Consider the following 21,555-nt stretch of genomic DNA (forward strand, 5'->3'; position numbering starts at 1 on the left):
ATGGGGTATAATATTGCTTGATAATACATTCTATTGTATTTTAAGTCGCTGTGTTTAATAGTAGACTGATTTCGGCTTCCCCCCCCCCCCCCCCCACCTTGTACTGCCGCTGTTTCAGTTCAGAAATGACTGCATTCTGCTGGATTATTCATTATTCATTCTTGGACTTCTCTGCTGATTTGAAAAGCAGTGTACTGTGACCAAAAATCTTTTTTTTTTATCTTCCTTCCACTACTGTGATTAGTACTCCAGGTCATGTGCTCAGGGGCCTTGCACAGTAATTTCCAACTGGGTACGAATATCAGTCTGAATTCCTCAAAATGCTTGAAAATAAAAGATTATTTTGTATGTATGCGTGTGTGTTTGGGTTGGGAGTGGGGAATGCATGGGGAGGGAAGCTGCCTCGATTGTGAGCTCCACTGCTTAAAAATCAAGTGACTTATGGTGAAAATCATGGCCAGAGCCAAAGTATTACAGTTTAGAGTGTTCTGACTACAAAGTTGTTGTTTGCAGTGGATCTCAGATCAATAATTAATCTCCCCCCCCACCTCCCCCCAACATCCCTTTCACTTTTACAAGTTACTCTGTATAGAAGATTCAATCTCAGTGACCAGTGAAAGAAATTAAAATTCAACAGTGATGATCAGAGAGGAACAGTGAATTCTTCAGGGGCAGCTGTTAGGACCAATAGATTTAGTTAGCTCTCTGTTGTCCCTTGCGCGAACTGCTTGTAACCTGGGAAAGTCCACCAGTGTGTTCTTTCCACATAAAAAAAAAATCCATTTAATTTTAAGGACATACTACTATCCGTTGGTCTGACTGACAAACTTCAAATTCATTCTTGAAATTCATTTTTCTGTTTTGCTAATCAACAGAATGATAGATAATCAAGGAAGGAGGATGGTTCTTCAAATTAAGTGTTAAGCAGGTAATTGTCACAGGTGCGAGAGTTATTGTTTGCATTCAAATTTTTCAAACTGACTTACTGTACCAAATAAGATGCTGTCTCTCTGCTGTACACAAAATGGCACATTTAGCTTTTTTAAGTGGCATGTCATGCAGTGAATAGCCTGATTGAGATATTTTGGTTTGAGAGCCTTCCAACTTGTCGTCCCAAACTCCTTTTTTTTTGCGCTGCTTTCTGTCTAATGAGATACCATTGTAAAACAATGAGCTGCCACTTGTCATTTACTAGTTAACCTCCTGTGGTGTTCCTCACAGTGAGCTGAATGATACATTTTATCAGGAAAGTTGACTGTACTTTGTAAGGACAGGAACTTAATACTGCACAATTTAAAGTGTATTATTCTGACGCTAATGTGACAGTTTGCTTCATAACATCTCAAAGTTTATTTAGGATGAGGTCAGTAAGTGTGCTGAATGAAGCCATAGGTCTTCTGGGTTTTGTAACTTTTCAAACCCGTGATGAAATGCCTATCTTTCCTTCTTGTGGTAAAATTATTTTGCATCTGTAACATTGTGCCCGATGTTAGCTAGATGTGCTATCGTTAATGCTATATACAGTTGGCAGATTAATACACATTGCTTAATTAGCATTCAATGTAAATCCAGGCTTCTTCCCAGCTCTTTACTCCTGAGGATGCAGACTTTTATTCTATGAGCATTATTTTCCCATTTTGGACTAAGGCTGAAAGCAGAGGGATTGGAGGAGGGGAACACATGCTCTGCCAAGGATAGAAAAGCCAACCAGATCTTCCGGCAACTGATTGGTTGCTGGTGGGATTTTTTGTACTGGCATTTGGACCAGAGCCAAGAAGGTCCTGATTGCAATGAGTTCTGGCCAGAGGCTGGCAGCACCAGAAAAGAGGCCACAGCTGTGTTGGTATAACACCCCTTGGAATCCCTAGATGATGGATCACCCACTGGAAAGCAAAGCAGAAGATAATGGGGAAAGAGTGTCATGGGAAATGGGTATTGTGTCAAAAGTAAGAACAGCAGGTTGGCTTCCAGGGTCTACCACTCTGCCCTTTGTCCTGTACCTCAGTTGTGCACAGATTAGTGCAGATCTTGACCCATCTGCCCCATCCTGCTGTATAAAGGCCCCTACCTTCAAGCAGAATCAGATGTCCATAAGGAGAAGCACTTGCCAACCAGAGACACAGGACCACAACTGGAACAGGACTGGGAGCCATAATATGTTTACCCCCTCTCCCCCTACTGAGGTGGAAATTAGACCAACTGATGGAAATTTGTTGCCCTATTTTGAGATTGGCTAATTCAACACTGACTGGATACCTTGACTGAGACTTTCTGGAGATGACTAGCACATTTAGTGAGCTTTTTAAGCCGGCTCGAGCACTGTTCTGCAAAGTCTTATTAACATAGACTTCCACAATGCCTCAGTAGGCCAATAAAATTATTAGTCACCTACAATTTTGAACAGATGTTTAAACATGAGTAAGAATAATAAATAAGAAGTTAATTGTCCCTCTATCAGTTTTGATATTGCTTATCTATTGACATCATTGAATGTCATGGAAGCATGCTAATTAGCAAAAGGTAAATTGACTGTAGTTGACTCTTAACAAATGCCATTTGGTATGGATTCAATAGAAGGATCATTAATTCAATAAATCACTGCTACGTCCACAGTTAGGTGGTAGTGTGGGGGTAAAAGGGAAAAAAAGAAAAAGAGAAACAGGAGTGTCAGAGGTTCTGTTTACCCTGAGAACTGCCTCTGAGGGAGCTGGATCTGAGTGAGTCAAAGACTCTTCACTTTTCTCTATAGAGGAGAGGAGAGGCACTCCTGAACAGCCAGGAACCACCCAGTCAGTCTATCTTATTTACTGCTGTTGGTGTCTTCTCCTGAGGAGGAGTTTATTTTGAATTTTTGTGTTTTTTTTCATTATTGGTTATTGTGACCGTAAAAAAAGGAAATTCCTGCTACTTAACCATTCAAAATTGTGTATTTGTTTTGGAAAATTTCTTACTCTTACTGTGGCTTCAGGATATATCTTTGGTTTATTGGAATTCCTGCTTGTTATACCAATGCACCATGACCTGACTGATCAGGTTTACCGTCTTCGTTTGCTCTTTTTAAAAATCCTTCAAGGTAAAACAGCTCTGTCTTCAGCTAGCAATGCCTGCTAATGTTACAAATGTCAAGTTACATAAATATGTACATGTGCCTTATCTAGTTATGATTAAATATAACTGATACTAACTCGGAAAATATTAGGTCACATATAGTAGTTGCGTTGGTGGTTCAGTGGGAAAATTCTTACTTGCTGTGTGAAAGGCCCAGTTTCAATTGCTGGCCAAATGATGCCAACCCTCCAGGTTTCTTGTGGCACCCCGGTATTGTCCCGATCTCTGAGTCAGAAAATTTAGGTTCAAGTCCCAATTTAGGTTCAAGTTCAAGATCCTGGAGATATGTCCAAATAGGCAGACTACAAAAAAAAGTGATAAGAGCAGATTTCCCACTGGGAGTGACTGGTGTGTGAAAGTAGGCAGTAGCCTGCATATGCTGTACTGGGTCTTGCAAATAAACTGTTGTGAAAGACAGAGGAGCCTCTGCTTTTTTCTTTGCCAGATACATGTTTATCACATTAATAGTATTGACTACTTCTGCCATTGCTGCTCTGGAGGCAGGAAACAGGCTATTCTGAAGAATATTTTCTCTTTGTCCCATCAATGAGTTGGCTAGCTTTCACTTGGTGCTCTGGAAGACTCAGCTGGTTTGGATTGTCTGGGTGCAGCCCAACTACGGAATGGAACTTAAAGCCACAGTGATCTAAAGCATTCAAAAAGTGGAGCTGGCTATAATTAATGTAGGAGAAAGTGAGGACTGCAGATGATGGGGATCAGAGCTTAAAAATGTGTTGCTGGAAAAGCGCAGCAGGTCAGGCAGCATCAAAGGAGAAGGAGAATCGACATTTCGGGCATAAGCCCGATTCCTGAAGAAGGGCTTATGCCTGAAACGTCGATTCTCCTTCTCCTATAATTAATGTATGTTGTCAAATGCCTAAATAATATGACCTTTTCTGTTTTGGAATAGTTAGCAAACAATGAACAGTTTGTCTTGAGTTGATGTGAGGTACTCATCTGTCAATCATCTGTTAATTGTACTCTGATGTAAAATTTAGGGTAAATTTTGAAAGTCGTCAGATGTTTGATATTACCAAATTAGTCACTTCTCCAGAATAGCTATTTGTTCTTGAAATCAAGGTATCTTTGCAGGCCTTGAATATTTCTATGATCATTACATTGTATTATAATTAGCTGTATGCAGAAATGATCATAATTCCTTTTATTATTTTGTTTTTGTTTTCATAGTTGCCTATAACTATATCATGAATTATGATTGTTTTACTTGTCCTGTTATCACAATTCAGCATCTGCTGTCATGGCAATTTTTCATTAAAACAGCCAATTTAATTAAAAATGAGTAAAACTATTGCCTCTGGAAGTTTTATACCACATGAATACTTTCATCAAATATAACCCCCATAAATTTAGCAAAGCCATGAAAGAGCATGGGATGAATATCAGGCCTTAGAGATTGCATGAGGTTAAGACACTAAACTGACATATGAGCATGGCCCCTTAAACTTGTTTCATCATTCAATAAGATCACAGTTGATCTGATTATTCCATATCCTACCGAATCCTGATAATCTTTCACCCCCTTTCTTATCAAGAACTTATCTACTCCTGTGTTAAAGATATTCCAAGGCTCTGCTTCCATTATCTTTTGAGCAAGAGAGAGTTCCGATGACTTAAGTTGTGGACCCAAAATTCCCAATCTCACCAAATAATATTCCGAAGGTACCAGATGCTCCTAAGGTACAAGATGTCGCTAAAGGTGCAAGCAATGATTCTAAAAAGAGAAATCTCTCTGTGTTTGGATTTGATTTTTGTGGTTATGTCTGTGATTGAGTTCAGTCTCATTGCTTTCCCAACTAAGTGATCCCTGATTTACTAGAAATTAATCCTTGGGCCATGAATATATCTTCAGGGAAAGCAGCTAGCACCCATTGTATTTCCACAGATAGCAATAAAAAGTTACAATACAGTCATGAATGCTCAATTTTAAAAGACAATTACATTTTGAAATGTATCTTTAGTTTAAAGAAAAACAGAATTCCAGACACTTTCACTCAGAAACACCTCCATGTGATTTAGTCATCACAGGAAGAGAAACTCATTGACATGTTGGGTGCCAGTTTTATAAGCTTTTCACAGTGTCTTACAGAGACTCAGAGCAAGACAAAAAAGCTACAGCTGTGGAGAAGTTGGACTGTTTTGTGTTACTCGGCAAGGAAGATGCTGGTGAGAGTTTGCATTCTTGTTCTAAAGGAGAAATGTACATGAAGTTTTAGGGATCAGAAACTTCACTTCTGATGTTAATTATATCTGGGAACACATAGGCTGTAAAGAATATTTATTGAATATTGCTCTCTGCCCAAGATATCCATTACTCTGTTGAAACAGCTGCACCCCCAGGAATAATATTACTTGATTAACATCTTTCTCTGTGACCCTGTCAATTTACAGTGTTTATCTGTACAAGTGAGGAGGTTTAAATACTCTGGATAATTGGTACTTTATACGGTTGTAGTAAAATTCATTTTTAATGAATTACAGAAAGTATATTGTGGAAATGGGCATGGGAGTTCCATGAAGAGTATAAAGGAACCATAGGAAGTGAGTGGACAACTTAGTCGGGAGTTGAAATAGATGGGGCCTGTGGGGTATTAGTTGGTGAAGGCTGGAGGGTTATTTTTGTTTCATTGAGTTTTTGTGACTGAGGCTATGTACCAGAGCATTAAACCTTTTAATTAGCCTCCCTTGGCACCCATTACCTGTGCCATCCTCCAAACACTTTCCAGAGGACAGTGGGCCCAATTCAAATGACCTCCCATCTCTAGAACTAAAATCCTGCTCTTGCAGGCCCTCTCTCTGCAAGGGGCAGGCTGTGCTCAGAAACTTCCTGACGTTCTATTACCTGCCTTGAAGAGGTAAATCCAGCCCCATGTTACAGGCTGATGAAGTTTCATCCAAACTGATATGCTGAGTATGTCTCGCTCTTTTTGTTTGTGTTTGTGATTTTGCTGCTATGATCTGCAATGTTAACACTTTCACTGTCATAACATCTTTACATATTGAAGTATCTCATTTATGTAATTAATTACAGCAGAAGTACACTGCAAACATGAAAATCATTCTATGTCAGCATCATTCCCAAACTATGATGATAGAATTACTTGTTAATCTGTTTATTTGGTCCTGTTGATTGAGAAAGGAATTTTGGCAAGAATACTGATAGAGTAATATGTTTCCGTGTTAAAGTACCGATATTATAAGAGAATAGTTATTTCTGTGTCAATCTATCCACTTTCTGGGGACATGCAGAAATGTGGACTGCATATTCAGGAATGTGGGTTATCATATTTAGAAGCCAATAACAGTGAAACAAAGAACAAGAGCTAATTTACTACATTGTTAATAAAATTGTAGTTGAGTCTCCACATTCTGCAACAGAGCTTCATATGACCTGAGCAGAAATGTAAAACCAAAAAGGAAAATGTTATAAACAAGCAGTCCTAAATATTTCCTCAAATCCTTCAGAAAGGTTTTTTTTTGCCAATTCTTTTCCCTCTCATGACTGGCTACTGTTTGAGTAGGGCACCATGGGTGTCAGTCACGCCATTGTACCTCATCCCAGTGGCCATCCTTTGAACTGGACTCAGTGAGTCAGGGCAGGGAGAACTGATAGACTATTCCACATGAAAGAGCATGCTAGCTGAACCTTAACATCCATTTCCCAGCACTTTCCTCCCAGGGTTATAAAAAGGACTGATTCTAAAATCTTGATTCTGTTTCTCTCCACAGATTCATAGATCATAGAATCCCTACAGTATGGAAACAGGCCATTTGGCCCAACAAGTCCACACCGACTCTCCAAAGAGCATACCTGACTCACCCCTTTACCCTATCCCTGTAACTTTACATTTCTCACGGTCAATCCACCTAACCTGCATATTTTTGGACTATGGAAGGAAACTCAGACAGACACTGGGAGAATGTACTAACTCCACACAGGCAGTTGCCCGAGGCTGGAATCGAACTTGGCTCCCTAGTGCTGTGAGGCAGCAGTGCTAATCACTGAGCCATCATGCCTCCCCTAATTTGTTTCCTGACTTGCTGAATATCTCCAGATTTCTACCACCTATACTATTGTGTTTTTGTACAAGAGGGACACCGAGAACACTTGTACCACCTTACCATCCACCAGGTTGTAGTTGGCTAACTTAACACAAATCAGGATCTGCCTGACTCTATTACTAATTTTCACAGCTTATTTTTGCAGTCATTGAGATCTTATTAATTACATTTACGTGATTGGGCAAGCAGCAGCCCACACATAGAGGTGAACAACTCATATTTATGGAGTTCCGTGAGCATAGCAAATATTGCTTTTCCTTAAGCATCAAGCATACTCTTACGTCACCTCAGAAAGTATTACTGATCAACTGCATTATATTAGATACTGGATGCAATGCACTAGGAGCACACACACACACACACAGAAGCTGAACTGAGAACTATAAAAAAAAAGGCTGCAGTGAATCACTGCTGTTTGCATACATATTGATTATGGTCCCAAAACTGTAACAAATCTTGATTTGTTTGCCTGGAAATTGCTTAGGTTTCCTGGCCATCCACAAGGTTGGTAGTGATAAGTTGTCATTTAGGCTTTTCCTCAGACTGGTTTGAACAGCTGCTATAAGGGCACAGAGCGCTAGGATAGTTGATCTTCAAGAACATTAATAAATCCCTCCCCAAACAATGAGAATGCCAACTCGGCAGTTCAAAGAAATTTTCAAACGTTCCTCAAGACAAATAATAGGTCTTTACATAAATCGGTGAAAACCATTTTTTAAAATTTATGCAGGAAGTGTGCTACTCTTTACAGACTAAAGTCAGAGTTATTTTGATTGTAGCACATGGTTTAATACTGGTTGGTGAAATACCTAAGGGAACTTTACAGTTTTTAAGGCAGTGCACAGGATGAGTCGTGGACAAGTGGGTCAGAGGATTAGAGAGCAACTGGATAACTGGATCAGAATAGGGGAGGTGGGGAAGGAGAGAAAAGTCAGTGTGGAGTAGGAATGAGGTGCAAGGCAGGAAGAAAGCAGAAATATAGGGAGGTGAGGAGGAGCAGTGGTGGGGACAGTGGTGCCAGGTAAATAGAGAGGAAGGAGAAGGAATAGGAAAAGAGGGAACTAAGAAAGGACAGAAGAGAAGGAAGAGAGGAAGGGAAGTGGGAGAAAAAGGGAGAAGCGGTGGGGAAGTAAGAATGTGATGAAGAGGACGGGTTAGTGTGAGGACATGGATAATGTCAGGTGCCTTATTAGTGGAACTGGAACTGAATGACTTTTTAGATAAAAGATTTTCGGGTGAGAGTAAACATGTAACTGATAAATGCTATGGGGTGAGGTTTGAAATAACTCTTGCTTGGAAGGAGATAAAGGTGCACATTTCTATATCTCAGAACTGAGTAAGCAGTATATTATGGAAAAAGGGATCTGTTTGGGAGCTATAGAGAGACTCGATATAAAATATCAATAAAAATCTCTGTAATTACAAAAAAGTGTTTCACCAGAGCTGTCAACCCTCATTGAAACACAAAAGGAATCCAAACGGAAGTTTGTTGCTGTATGTTCAATGTTTTGTTTTACATAGTTTGGACAGATACGGAGTAAGAAATACAAGGCTGTGTTAAGCTAGAAATTAGTCTCATCATTGTGCCCTGTATCTGGATTTTACATCGGTCTTCTAGATTATGCTGTCAACACATTCCCTCATTCATTGAGTTTATGATTAAATGAAACGCAAGTTGAGTCATGTTAATATATTTCTAATATGTTCTTCACAGATATTGGACTGCATTTAATGACTTGTAGCTCTTTCAATATGAGTAGTTATTGCTAAATTAGCTTCTCTTATATCAGTCTTAGGCAGTGTTCCCTCTCAACTATAGTCCACAGGATTCTTAGCTGGTCTCGTGCTTCTGGTCTTGGCAATATTCCCTCCTTCCACCAGCATTGTCCTTCAACAACACATTCCAAATTCTATCACTTGTGAGGACAAGGGCAGCAAATACATAGGAGCAGCAACACCTGCAAGTTTCCCAGAACCACTCGCCATCCTGACCGAGAATTACATTGCTGTTCTTCCAGCAATATTGGGTTAAAATCCAGAAATTCCTTCCCTAACAGCAACCTACCCATATAATGAACTACAGTTGTTCAAGAAGGTGACAGTAACTTCTCAAAGGCAATTAGGGATGAGCAATCAATGCTGGCCCAGCCAGCAACAACCCCATCCCGTGAGTGAATAATAAAAAAAAATAAGGTTCACTTGTCTCCTCGCTTCACAATAAAATGTGGCCATTTCTGCCACTTCCAACACCATGCACACACAGATGCCTCTTTCCCCTCTCTTCTGTTTTATTTGACAAGGCCATCACTATCAGGTTATTTATTTTTCTATTTCCAGCTGCTTCTTTCTGTATAACCAGAGCTGAAACAAGTTCATCCCATCCCAAGCCAATATCTTGAGCTTTGATAGATCAAATGCAGGATGGGTGATCAATTTGCCAAGCACCTTTGCATTACCGGTTCCTTCCTGTTCATATACCCCTTTCATTCTCATTTAGGCCTCTTACTTCTAACCAAATAGAATGTAATCTTAAGTGTTATCTCATCTAATTCCTGAATTCTCTGTTTGAAACATTCTGAAGTTTCTAAAGTTCTTATTGACAATGAAAGCTTAAAATCCAATGGCGGGTCTGTTAACATCTTGGGAAGAGGGGAGATTGATTAAACTTGTCGATGTTGACTTTTCATCGGAACATAATGTGATGACATTTTACAAACAGTTTAAGGGAGAGAACTGTGGGTCCAGGCTTACTATTTTGAATTTAAACAAGGATAATTATGAGGACATGAAAGCCAATGTGAACTGACAATTTACCTTAAGGGATAGATCAATAGATATGCTGTGGCAAATATTTAAGGAGATTTTTATTCCAGAAAATGGAATATTCCAACAAATAAGCAAAAGTCTAAGCAAAAAAGGCAAAGATAGTATCAAATTCAAAGATAAAACATTAATTGTGTCAAGATAGGTAGTAGGTCAGAAGACTGAACAGAATTTAAAAACATCAAAAGATTCCTCAAAGATTAATCAAGATGGAAAAATTATGATACCAATGAAAGCTGAAAGAAATATAAAAATGTGTAGGAAAAGTTTCTTTGTTTAAAAAAGAAAAATTAACAAATTAAATGTTGGTCCTATAGAACATTATTTAATGGAGGATAGAGGATGGAGATGACATCCCAGAAATAGCTGCAAATCAGGAATTTGCAGGGAGGAACTCAAGAAAATAACAATTACCAGGGAAGCAGTACAGTGTAAATTGTTGGAACTGTGAGTTGACAAGTCCCATGTCCTTGTGGGTTTCATCCTAGGGTCTTAAAAAAAGTAGCAAGTGACATAGTTGATGAATTGGTTTTAATTTTCCAAAACTCATTACCTTTAAGAGGATTCCTTTAGATTGGAAAATAGCTAATGTAACTCCTTTATTCAAGAGGACGTGGGGAGGCAGAAAGCAGGAAACTACAGGCCAGTTAGCTTAACATCCATCATAGAGAAAATGTTAGAAACTATTATTAAAGACATTAAGGGCACTTGAAATAAGGTCAAGGTAATCAGGCACACGGAACATGATCTTGTCAAAAGGAAATCATATTTAACTAATTTACTGCGGTTCTCAGAAGATGTAAAGTGTATTATGGGTAAAGGGGAACCAGTGGATGTACTGCACTCAGATTTTCAGAAGACATTTGATAAGGGCCACAGTGAAGACTATTGTGGAAAATAAAAGCTTGTGGTGTTGGAGATAATATGTTGGCTAGCTTGCTAACAGGAAGCAGAAAATAGGAATAAATTGTTTTTTTTCAGACTGGCAGGATGAGTGATGCACCACAAGGGTCAGTGCCTGGCCTTAACACTTTACAATTTATATCAATGATCTGGATGAAGCGACTGAGGGTATGTTTCATTTATACAGGGCATTGGTAAAACAGCATCAGGAATACTATGCACAATATATTCCTGTTATGGGAGAATTTAAAACTAGGGGGTCATAGTTTAAGACTGAAAGTATGGTAGCTAAGTTTGCTGATAACACAAAGATTGTTAGGAAAGTGAATTATGAAGAGGACACAAGGAGCCTACAAAGGGATATCGATGAGTTAAGTAAGTGTGCAAACAGCTGGCGTATAATTGGAGTATAATGTTGAAAAGTGGAAAACTGTCCATTTTTACAGAAAGAATAAAACGGTTTATGATCTAAATGGTGAAAGGTTTTACAGTTCTGAGATGCAGAGATCTGGTGTGTCCTCATGCTTGAAACATAAGAGGTTAATATACAGGCAAAACAAGTAATTAGGAAAGCTAACAATGTTATGTTTTGTGGGGAGAATTGAATGCAAGAGTAGGGAGGGTATGTTTCATTTATACAGGGCATTGGTAAAACAGCATCAGGAATACTATGCACAATATATTCCTGTTATGGGAGAATTTAAAACTAGGGGGTCATAGTTTAAGACTGAAAGTATGGTAGCTAAGTTTGCTGATAACACAAAGATTGTTAGGAAAGTGAATTATGAAGAGGACACAAGGAGCCTACAAAGGGATATCGATGAGTTAAGTAAGTGTGCAAACAGCTGGCGTATAATTGGAGTATAATGTTGAAAAGTGGAAAACTGTCCATTTTTACAGAAAGAATAAAACGGTTTATGATCTAAATGGTGAAAGGTTTTACAGTTCTGAGATGCAGAGATCTGGTGTGTCCTCATGCTTGAAACATAAGAGGTTAATATACAGGCAAAACAAGTAATTAGGAAAGCTAACAATGTTATGTTTTGTGGGGAGAATTGAATGCAAGAGTAGGGAGGGTATGTTTCATTTATACAGGGCATTGGTAAAACAGCATCAGGAATACTATGCACAATATATTCCTGTTATGGGAGAATTTAAAACTAGGGGGTCATAGTTTAAGACTGAAAGTATGGTAGCTAAGTTTGCTGATAACACAAAGATTGTTAGGAAAGTGAATTATGAAGAGGACACAAGGAGCCTACAAAGGGATATCGATGAGTTAAGTAAGTGTGCAAACAGCTGGCGTATAATTGGAGTATAATGTTGAAAAGTGGAAAACTGTCCATTTTTACAGAAAGAATAAAACGGTTTATGATCTAAATGGTGAAAGGTTTTACAGTTCTGAGATGCAGAGATCTGGTGTGTCCTCATGCTTGAAACATAAGAGGTTAATATACAGGCAAAACAAGTAATTAGGAAAGCTAACAATGTTATGTTTTGTGGGGAGAATTGAATGCAAGAGTAGGGAGGGTATGTTTCATTTATACAGGGCATTGGTAAAACAGCATCAGGAATACTATGCACAATGCTGGTCAATGCGCTTGTAGAAGGATGTTAATAATTTGCAAGCAGTTCAAAGATGGCTTGCTGATAAAGATTCTGGAATGAGCAGATTGCTTTATAAAGGAAAGACTAGACATGCTAAACCTGTATCCTCTTCAGCTTAAAGCAATCGGAGGGAGTTAATTGAAATATATAAGATCCTGAGATGACTTGACCTAGAGAATGCTGAGCTGATATTTCCTGTTATGGGAGAATTTAAAACTAGGGGGTCATAGTTTAAACATAGTTTAAGACAGAGATGAGGAAAAGAAAAATTCTCTTAGAGGATTGAGAGTCTTTGGAATTCCCTAACCCAAAGGCAGTGGATGCAGAATCTTTAAGTATTTTTGAGGCAGAGGTAGCTAGGTTCTTGATGACCAAGGAGATTGAAGATTATCAGGGAATGCATGAATGTAGGGCTGAGGTGAAAGTCAGATCAGCCATAATCTTATTGAATGGTGGAGCAGCTCAATAGTAGCCCTGGACTTCATTTTGGCAAATTTAGCCAACAGGAAGCATTTTTTAAAAATTGGATCTTCTCAAAAATTGAATTTCACAGGTTCTCCATATTTATAATGGGATTGTTATGGACCTAGGTATCATTAGCATGGGCATTCTCTAACAGCAATACCAACATCCACAAATGAAGCTGTATTAGAACGTTATTTCAAAGAGTCACCACGCACTGCAGCACAGAGGAACGACGCAGAGCAGAGGAAAATCACCTATACAGTGTATTCAAAAAGAACAGGTACCCAATGAACACAGTCCGCCGAGTTCTCAGCAACAAACCCAAACAAGCAGACAAAACATGTCCAGAAACCCACTCTCCCCTACATCAAAGGCATCTCTGAAATGACTGCCAAACTAGTCAGACCTCTTGGCATCATGGTAGCCCACAAACCCACCAAAACACTAAAACAGCAGCTAAGGAACTTGAAGGACCCTATACAGACAACAAGCAAAACTAATGTCATTTACAAAATACCTTGCAAGAACTGTAACAAACACTACATTGGACAAACAGGCAGAAAACGAGCCACCAGGATACATGAACATCAAGTAGCCACAAAAAGACATGACCCACTCTCACTAGTATGTTTACAAACAGATGAGGAAGGACACCATTTCGACTGGCACAACACATCCATCCTAGGACAAGCCAAATAGAAACATGCACGAGAATTCCTAGAAGCATGGCATTCCAATTGGGACTCTATCATCAAACACATTGAATTGGATCGCATTTACTACCACATGAGAAAAAGAACAGGAAATGACATCACCAACCCAAGGAAATCTAAACACATAAATAAAAAGCAGGCCATACCACCAGTACTTCATCCAGAGACTCACTGATACATTACCTAGTATGGTGATGAAACACCTGACAGTGAACCTTGCAGCTCAGCGAGCAAACCTACATCCACAGCAATACCAAATCTTAATTTCCATCTTCCTCATACCTATTTCAATCAACTATTTTCACACCATTCCTATTATTTTGGAACACTTTCACCACCTCATTGAAATGGCCAGCCCCCACCCTGGTCCTGTTTCAATTTCTTTGGTAGAGACGGATGGCTAGAAACACATACCATCCAATGGAGAGAACTGCAGGTCCCACACTGACCAGAGAGTGAAACAAAGTCTGAATGAATCAGAAATCCTTAAAATATTGTACCAGTTTCTATTTTCCATTGACTTGAAAATTGGTCAAGAATTTTCAAATTTCACATCAGGTAAAAATAATAGTAAGACTAGGAAGTTAGTCTCCAAAATTGTTAGTAGCAGGAAGATTGGGGTAAGGTGAAATATTGGCTGGTGGTAGACCACGTTGACCCCAGGGTATTTAGGGTACAAATCCACCCTCAGTATATGTTTTCCCCACAGATCTGACTTGAACTAAAGGGTTTTTTTTGCTGTGTTCAACTTCTTTTGCATCGTCAGTTATTAATGTCAGCCCATTATTTACAGGAGTCCATCCCTATTAGTTATTCAAATCCCAGCACACTTTCAACTCCATTTTCTTTTATGCTATCCCATTTAAAGATTTATCTTCCATTCTCAGTAGAAGGATGTGTTTTGCCCTTTCCCTCTGTTTTACAGATGCTGAGAGAATTCCTATGTATTTCCATTTCTGTTTGGGCTTCCATCAGCTTAACGCTTGGATAAGTTGTGGCATCCTCAGCTTATAAACGAGTCAGCTTTTGTTTCACGATGGCATGGCAGGCGGTGTTGCTTTAGAGTGGAGATGGTGGAAAAATGGATAGTTTTTCACCCCAGATAAGGAATTTCTGCGGTTTCTCCGCAAATCTTTCAACACCCCTGCATTCTGGCAGGGAAGAAGTGCACATGTCAGTTCTAATGCCATTTTCTAAAGGAATGATTTGAACTTGTGCTGGGGAACAAACCTGTCACCATCTGGAGAATGAACACTGCTCAATTGCCATGGCAACCCTGGCCAGACACCAAAGCCGCTCTCCAGTGTTGCGGTCTCGCTGACCTCGAGTGTTTGAATTATTAGCTTTAGCCAAATAATATAATTTGTGTTAATATACACGGTTTCCTCTCTGCTCCTAAGCAAAGCTCTCCCCAGAAGGTGGAGTGGTGCCTTAATTACACTTTCAACATAAATTGATTAATGTGCAGTATATTATGCACTTTTGTTTAAATACCCCATTTATTAACACCCTAAATGTATTTTAATTTTCTTTAGCTATCAAATTAGCATACTGCTTCACAGTCTTAAAGCTGGATTTTCACAGCGAGGGCTGAACAAGTTATGCTATAATTTAGCAAAACCACGAGATGGAGCTCACGTGTAACTATTCCAGACACTGGCTTTCCGGACAATGAATAGGTTTGATTACTTTCTTTATATTGTATATTTAAGGACCAGCACTGACCGCCATACCCATATGAATCCACCAAAACTGCTGTCCGCTGCTGAAATATAATATTTCTTCTCGTGATGAATCTCTTTTAAAAAATTCAGGCAGAGAGCAATCAGATTTTCATTTCCCTGCACCGCAAAGGTCCCTAACATTTCGAACAAGAGGTGCGTGATTAACCAGTGCCCTTTTTGTGTGTTTGGTTTGGCAACTGAATATACATTAACTCAGAAAACGTGTGGCAGAGATCTGCCCTAATAAGATCTGACAGCATGTTTAAGAAAGGATAAATAACACTTTTTTTTAAGAATAAGGAAGCACCCGAGTTAACATTTCCAGGTGCTTGCTAATTTCTGTCCTTGAATCACACATTAATTTGCAATGAATTTCCCCGTTGTCAGTGCCGGGTAATTTATGTCTGACCTAATAGCTACTTTTTAACCCTACATTTAGGCCAAATAAGACAGCCTAGCCAGCAAGTAAACAACGATTCCTTATTTATCCTGTCAATTTCAGTTGATAGAGGCGAGTTGAAATTAACTCTCTACTTGTCTAATGCACAGCAAAGGGAGATGGAGATAGTAGCTGACTGTTACTGCCACCTAGCCCCACATTGCTGGATGATCAGAAAAGGCTGCGTTCACCTTAACGAAATTTTCCACTGCACCCCATGATGTTGCTTGGCTGCAACCCAGCAGCTTTTTGTCAATCGCCCGTTCTCTATCCAAAGAGGAGGTGTCACTTAACTGCCTGAAAGGTGCTGTGTTTGTTAAAAAGGGCTGGCCGGTCACCTGCCTTTACTAACACCCAGCATCTCCTCAGGAAGTAAACTGTCCGCTCTGAAGGCGGCGTGTTGCACTTGGCTGGATTGATAAAGGCGCGGCTGACGTGAGCTCTCAGACACCCAAACAAGAGAGGGGCTACAGAGATTTGAAGAAATTAAGGGTTCCCATCACCAGAAACGAGCCGGCAGAGCATTGCAGGTTCCTGTTGGCTATCAATAGACAATTAAACACCAGTCATATATCCAGCCCCCCCCCCCCCCCCCAACCAAAAGCTTAAAAAATTCTGGGGTAGCCCGCTTTCTTTCTCTTCAAACCACCCAATTCCAAAGCATGCAAGCTGATTTTTTTAAGGCAAAAAACGCTCAAATTTTTAAGGGGTCACTAGCAGTGGATCTCACGGTTGCAGCTCAGTTCCTCTGACTTCATTCCCTCTGCTGACGCCTCCAGTGGCCTCCTTGTGATTGACATTTACAAATTACCCAGCAGAAAGTGTTCAATCTTTGACCCCTGTGTTTCTATTCAGGAATGAGTGAGATTTGCAAGCATTTTGTCATATAATTACTGCAAATCCCTTGAAAATTTCCTCAACATCGCTTATATGAATTGTAATTTTTGCAGACAACGACTGACGGGATTGCATTAAGATGCAAAAAAAATTTAAATGATCAATTCAGTTTAACAAGATCCTTTACACATCGGATTATGCAACGTGCTGGCTGGAAAATATCTACATTCGAATGCTTTTTGAAAAAGATCTCATTTTAGTTTACTTGGTTGCTCTTTTTTTTTGTCTGATTCTGTCTCTAGGCAGTCATTTGGGCCTGTGTTGTATGAAATGTAATACTTCAAAAAACAAGTTACTTTGAATGTATCTGTGGTAATTTCTTAATTTGTGCTTTTGGCAAATGAATTAGCTGGGATCTGGCTGTTAAAGTCATGGAGTAAAAGAGTTGGAGAAGGATGGGTTTGGGAGAGAAGAATAGGAATTGGAGATGAAAAGGTGGTGAATCTTGGGCTGAAAACAACCAAAATTGTCTTCTGCAAAAGGATAAGGGGTGTATCAATTATTAAATACTTGAAGGAAAAAGTTATTATGAAAAGTGGGACTAGCCAAATGTTGTTGAAATGCCCAGAATGGAAGGGCTGACTGGCTGTAATGGATTGATCTACAATCCCAACAAGTAAAGAAGGACTGGCCTGTGAGGTGGTGTGTGTAGGTGTTTGACTGGGTCAGGGAAAGAGCTGGCAAAGAAGATTTAGGGAAGAAGTGTGGGTAACAGAGATGAAGGAAGCCAGCTGCAAGAGAGCGAGGTGGGGAAAATGGGTTGGTATAAGGGGAGTAATACAGCAAGGAAATATGTCTCAATGTATTCCAATGCATTACACATTCTTCAGCCCAAACAGTTCCCTTGTGGATTTGTAGGAAAGCAGGATGGGAAAAATAATGCATTTCCCTTTTTGGCTTAATCTCTGTTAAATTAGTCCATAATGCAAATATGTAACAAAATCTGAAAAATATAGAACATACCCTATTGTTTTACAGAATATTAATGTTAAGCGTATTTTGGATTTAATGTAAGGTAGGTTTTTAATTGACATTCGGTCTATTTGCTTGTAGTTTGTTGAATCAAAATATTTTTTCATGCATTGATACCTATTGTTCTGAGATATGATGCACCTGTTTCATGATGGAATTATCTCGCCTGGTGTGGCAATGTTTTTATAATATTGAACAGCTTCAGAGCTGATGGAGTCTTATTTTAACATCTCCTCCTTCAAAAGATGGCACCTTTTTGATAATGGAACACTCCCTTAGTGCTATAGATTAGTATCTTCCCTATCTCTGGAGCATCGTCTAGCTCTGTAATACTTCAAACTATGCACACTCAGTCATTTTTGGCTTCTAGTAGATCTCAACTTTTAATTGATCCATCATTAACAATTGAATCCATGTCTGCCAAGGATCTCTGCTCTGAAATTCTCTCCCTTTCACTCTATTACACCTCTACCTCCCTTTCCACCTTTAACATTCTCATATTGGAATGTCTATTTGAAAACATTTTAGTCATATTGCTTAATCTTTTCTAATAAGGCTTGTCAAATTTTGATAATATTCCTGGGAAATGCCTTGTGACACTTTATTATGAAAAAAACACTGTCTAAGTGCATCTGTTTGTTGTTGGTTTGCATTGTCAGTCTAAATATTGTTCTCCACTCTCTGCTGGGAAAACCCGAAACAGTCAAATTTCTGAGTCGGGTTAGAGCTCATGGCTGAAAGCACCACAATTAAGGGTATTAAGGGTTACCTCGACTGATATTGTGTGGCAGTGTTTGTGAAGCATGTCTGATGTGCAAGACGTACCTTGCGTTGGTTACCTATGTGTCTACTCCTGTAGTGATAAAGCATCCACTTTGAGCAGACTGTTACAAAACGCTTCTCTATGATCATGAACACATGTGGATTTCAATGTAACACCAATTGATCTGCTGTATATATACATACTAATTGTGAATTATGGCATGGAGTTCAATACAATTACTTTATGCCACAGTATAATAAAGCAAAATGTAATTTTGCTCATAGTTTAATAAAAAGTACTAAAATATCACCATAAGGGTTACAGAGGTGATCAATAGGTGTTTTCTGTTTTAGGGATTATTACAGACAAGAGGTCACTTTGTAACCCAAGATCAAAATATACAATGCAATTGCCTTAGTTTCTGTCCGCTGTTTGTTTTATTGTGCCCTAGGGTTACAGTGATTTACCTGTCCATAGTCAAGGGTCAGGAAACATAATGAGAATATCAGCAATCAATAATCTTTTCTATGTGCCATCATGGGGCAATAAGCTTTTGTATTATTATCCTGTAATGTTGGTTGTAGTTAAGCACAGCTCACTAAAGGGGACTTGTCAAATAATAGAACTGGCCATTTGCCACATGATTCCTTTAACATGAATTTTATTCAGTCTAGCGACTAACCCAAGGATCTATTAATGAGGAATGGTTAAATGCACATGATTGCATTTCCAAACAATGTATTAATAACATAGGAAGTAGCTGAGAGGAGTTATGCAAGGACATTGGAAGTGATCAAATTCTGTGCCCATGTTACGTTTGTGAGATAAAACAATAGCGACAGCATATGCACATCTCAATTCATAATATAAAGAAAGGAATGACATTTGTGCTTTCTGCTTTTCACCATGCAGTTTTAAGTTGTATCATATTATATGATTTTTCCATGTAAAAGCAAGAATTAAATGGAAAGTAATATTTATTACAGAAAAATAAAACAAGAGAATCTGTCATTTTTTTGCAGCTGAACTAATCTTCAGCCATTGCATCTGTGATATCATCTGTAACAGAAGCCGTATTCTGAGTTCCTTTGAAATGCATAATACTGCTTGCTGTAAATTGGAGCTTATATGATGAAACTGTGGGATGACATGTTGTGGCATGACCCTCTTCACTGATTGCAGGTGAAATCTGCAAAGGTAAATCTGCCAGTGTGTGCACATCAGACAATTTAATTTTCATCACTGAGTGAAACTGTGAGCAATAGAACCTTTTCAAATGATAATGTGCACTTTGAGCAGCATAATTTTGCTGGTAGGTTTGTACCTTTAGGCTGCACAATGAGGCTGAAGAGGAGCGGAGAGAGAGATTCTTGCAAATGTACCACTTCCCCTTCTCTGGTTATCTCTCACATTCCCCTAACATGTATGAGTTTGTCAGTTCTGCCTAGTGTGATTGTCATTTTCTCTGTGCAAAACAGAGGATTGAAATTAATGGAGAAAAGGTCAGCGAAGGCTGGGCACCTTCCTCACTCCCCTAAATTACTTTCCTCTCCAAAACGAAATCGGAAAGGACAGATCCACTTGCTGTAATGGATACCCATAGAGTCAACAAAGTCACTTAAGTTGGATAAAATGCAAATCGAAGTAAACCCAACAGATTTATTTAAGGGGGGAAGAAAAGAGATGTTTTACAGTTTTCGTACACTGTGACATCCCCTCTACAATATCTACACCAGCATCGTTAAATGACAGGACTTGGTACATTGTGGTTTTCAACTGCAAGTCATCTTCGATAGCTGAAATCACTGGATGGCTCATTACATTGAGCTATTTTTCATACTAGCTTCTCTAATATCCTGTAATCCTATGCGTTTCAAATGACCTCAGGCTAGGGAAAAAAGTTGAGACATAAAACATATTAGTGGGTTAATTGCCCTGTTGTAGCCTCTAGTAGATTCTTGTAGAATTTTACTGCATTAATTGTAAATTGCTTTGTACTTAATATGGGCATGTGTTCAGATTAATTTTTCTAAATTGTCACCTGCTGGCCTGAATTTTTTTTTGGGTGGAGGAAATCTTATATTTTTCATGTTCTGTTGATGATTTTTTTTCGGCAAAATCAAACATTTTATCCATGGGAACTGCTTTTCCTATACTTCAAATTATTTTTTTTTAAGAGGAATCTAGGTTTACTCTGGAAGTGTTCCATTGAAGGTAAGTCCTTTCAGGTGTGTATAACTATACTTGCTCTTGCCGTTAACAAAAAGTGGACGTTTTATTGTGAAGAAAATCTCCATTGATGTCACTCTTGAGTCACTCTTTATTTGAAAGAACTTCTCACTATATAAATGAAAAGTACATTCTCTTTTGCGAGTGTCAAAGAAACTGCTGGTGAAATAATGATATAAAAATGTGGAAATAAATTTAAACAAGAAAATAAACACAATTTCAATTTTCTTTTGTTGTATACAAATAGAATAAGAAATGTTCCATTTTCCATGCCATGTAAAGTGCTGCCCAGCCTTGTGGAACAACAGATTTGTGTTTTCGCTTTTGTAACAATATCAAGAAACCAATAAGTATGGTATGAAGATATAAAGTCTCTAATGTTGGAAAGATTGTTGTAAATTATTGGGCCAAATTTTCCTGTCACAATAATGGTGAAGCTGATGGGCTTGCTTTCATCTATGCACAAGTGGAATAGTCACTTCAGGCAACAGGCAGACGTGTGTTTAAACTGAAACTTGCAAAAATTGCCCTCCGAGCTGCTGTTGCCGGCTTTTGTGAAAATGGCTGGTTCAATCACCAATCATTGAGTGTATTGGCTGTATGAAGTTACTCTATTTAGGCAATAGCTACAAAGTAACTTGCCACAACTAGTTAAGTCTTGCCCATTTCCAGTTTAAATGCCCCTTTAATGATGTGATGAGTATTAATTATAGCCAAACAGTCCACTCATGCACGTAGAAATAATTAGCATAAATGTGTACTTCTTTCCTTAAGGTTTTCATTTTTTAACCACTTTTCTAATCAGCCTGTTCAGAAGTGTTATTATACACC

This window comes from Chiloscyllium punctatum, chromosome 19 (genome assembly GCF_047496795.1).
Source record: "Chiloscyllium punctatum isolate Juve2018m chromosome 19, sChiPun1.3, whole genome shotgun sequence".
In the NCBI taxonomy this organism is placed as follows: domain Eukaryota; kingdom Metazoa; phylum Chordata; class Chondrichthyes; order Orectolobiformes; family Hemiscylliidae; genus Chiloscyllium; species Chiloscyllium punctatum.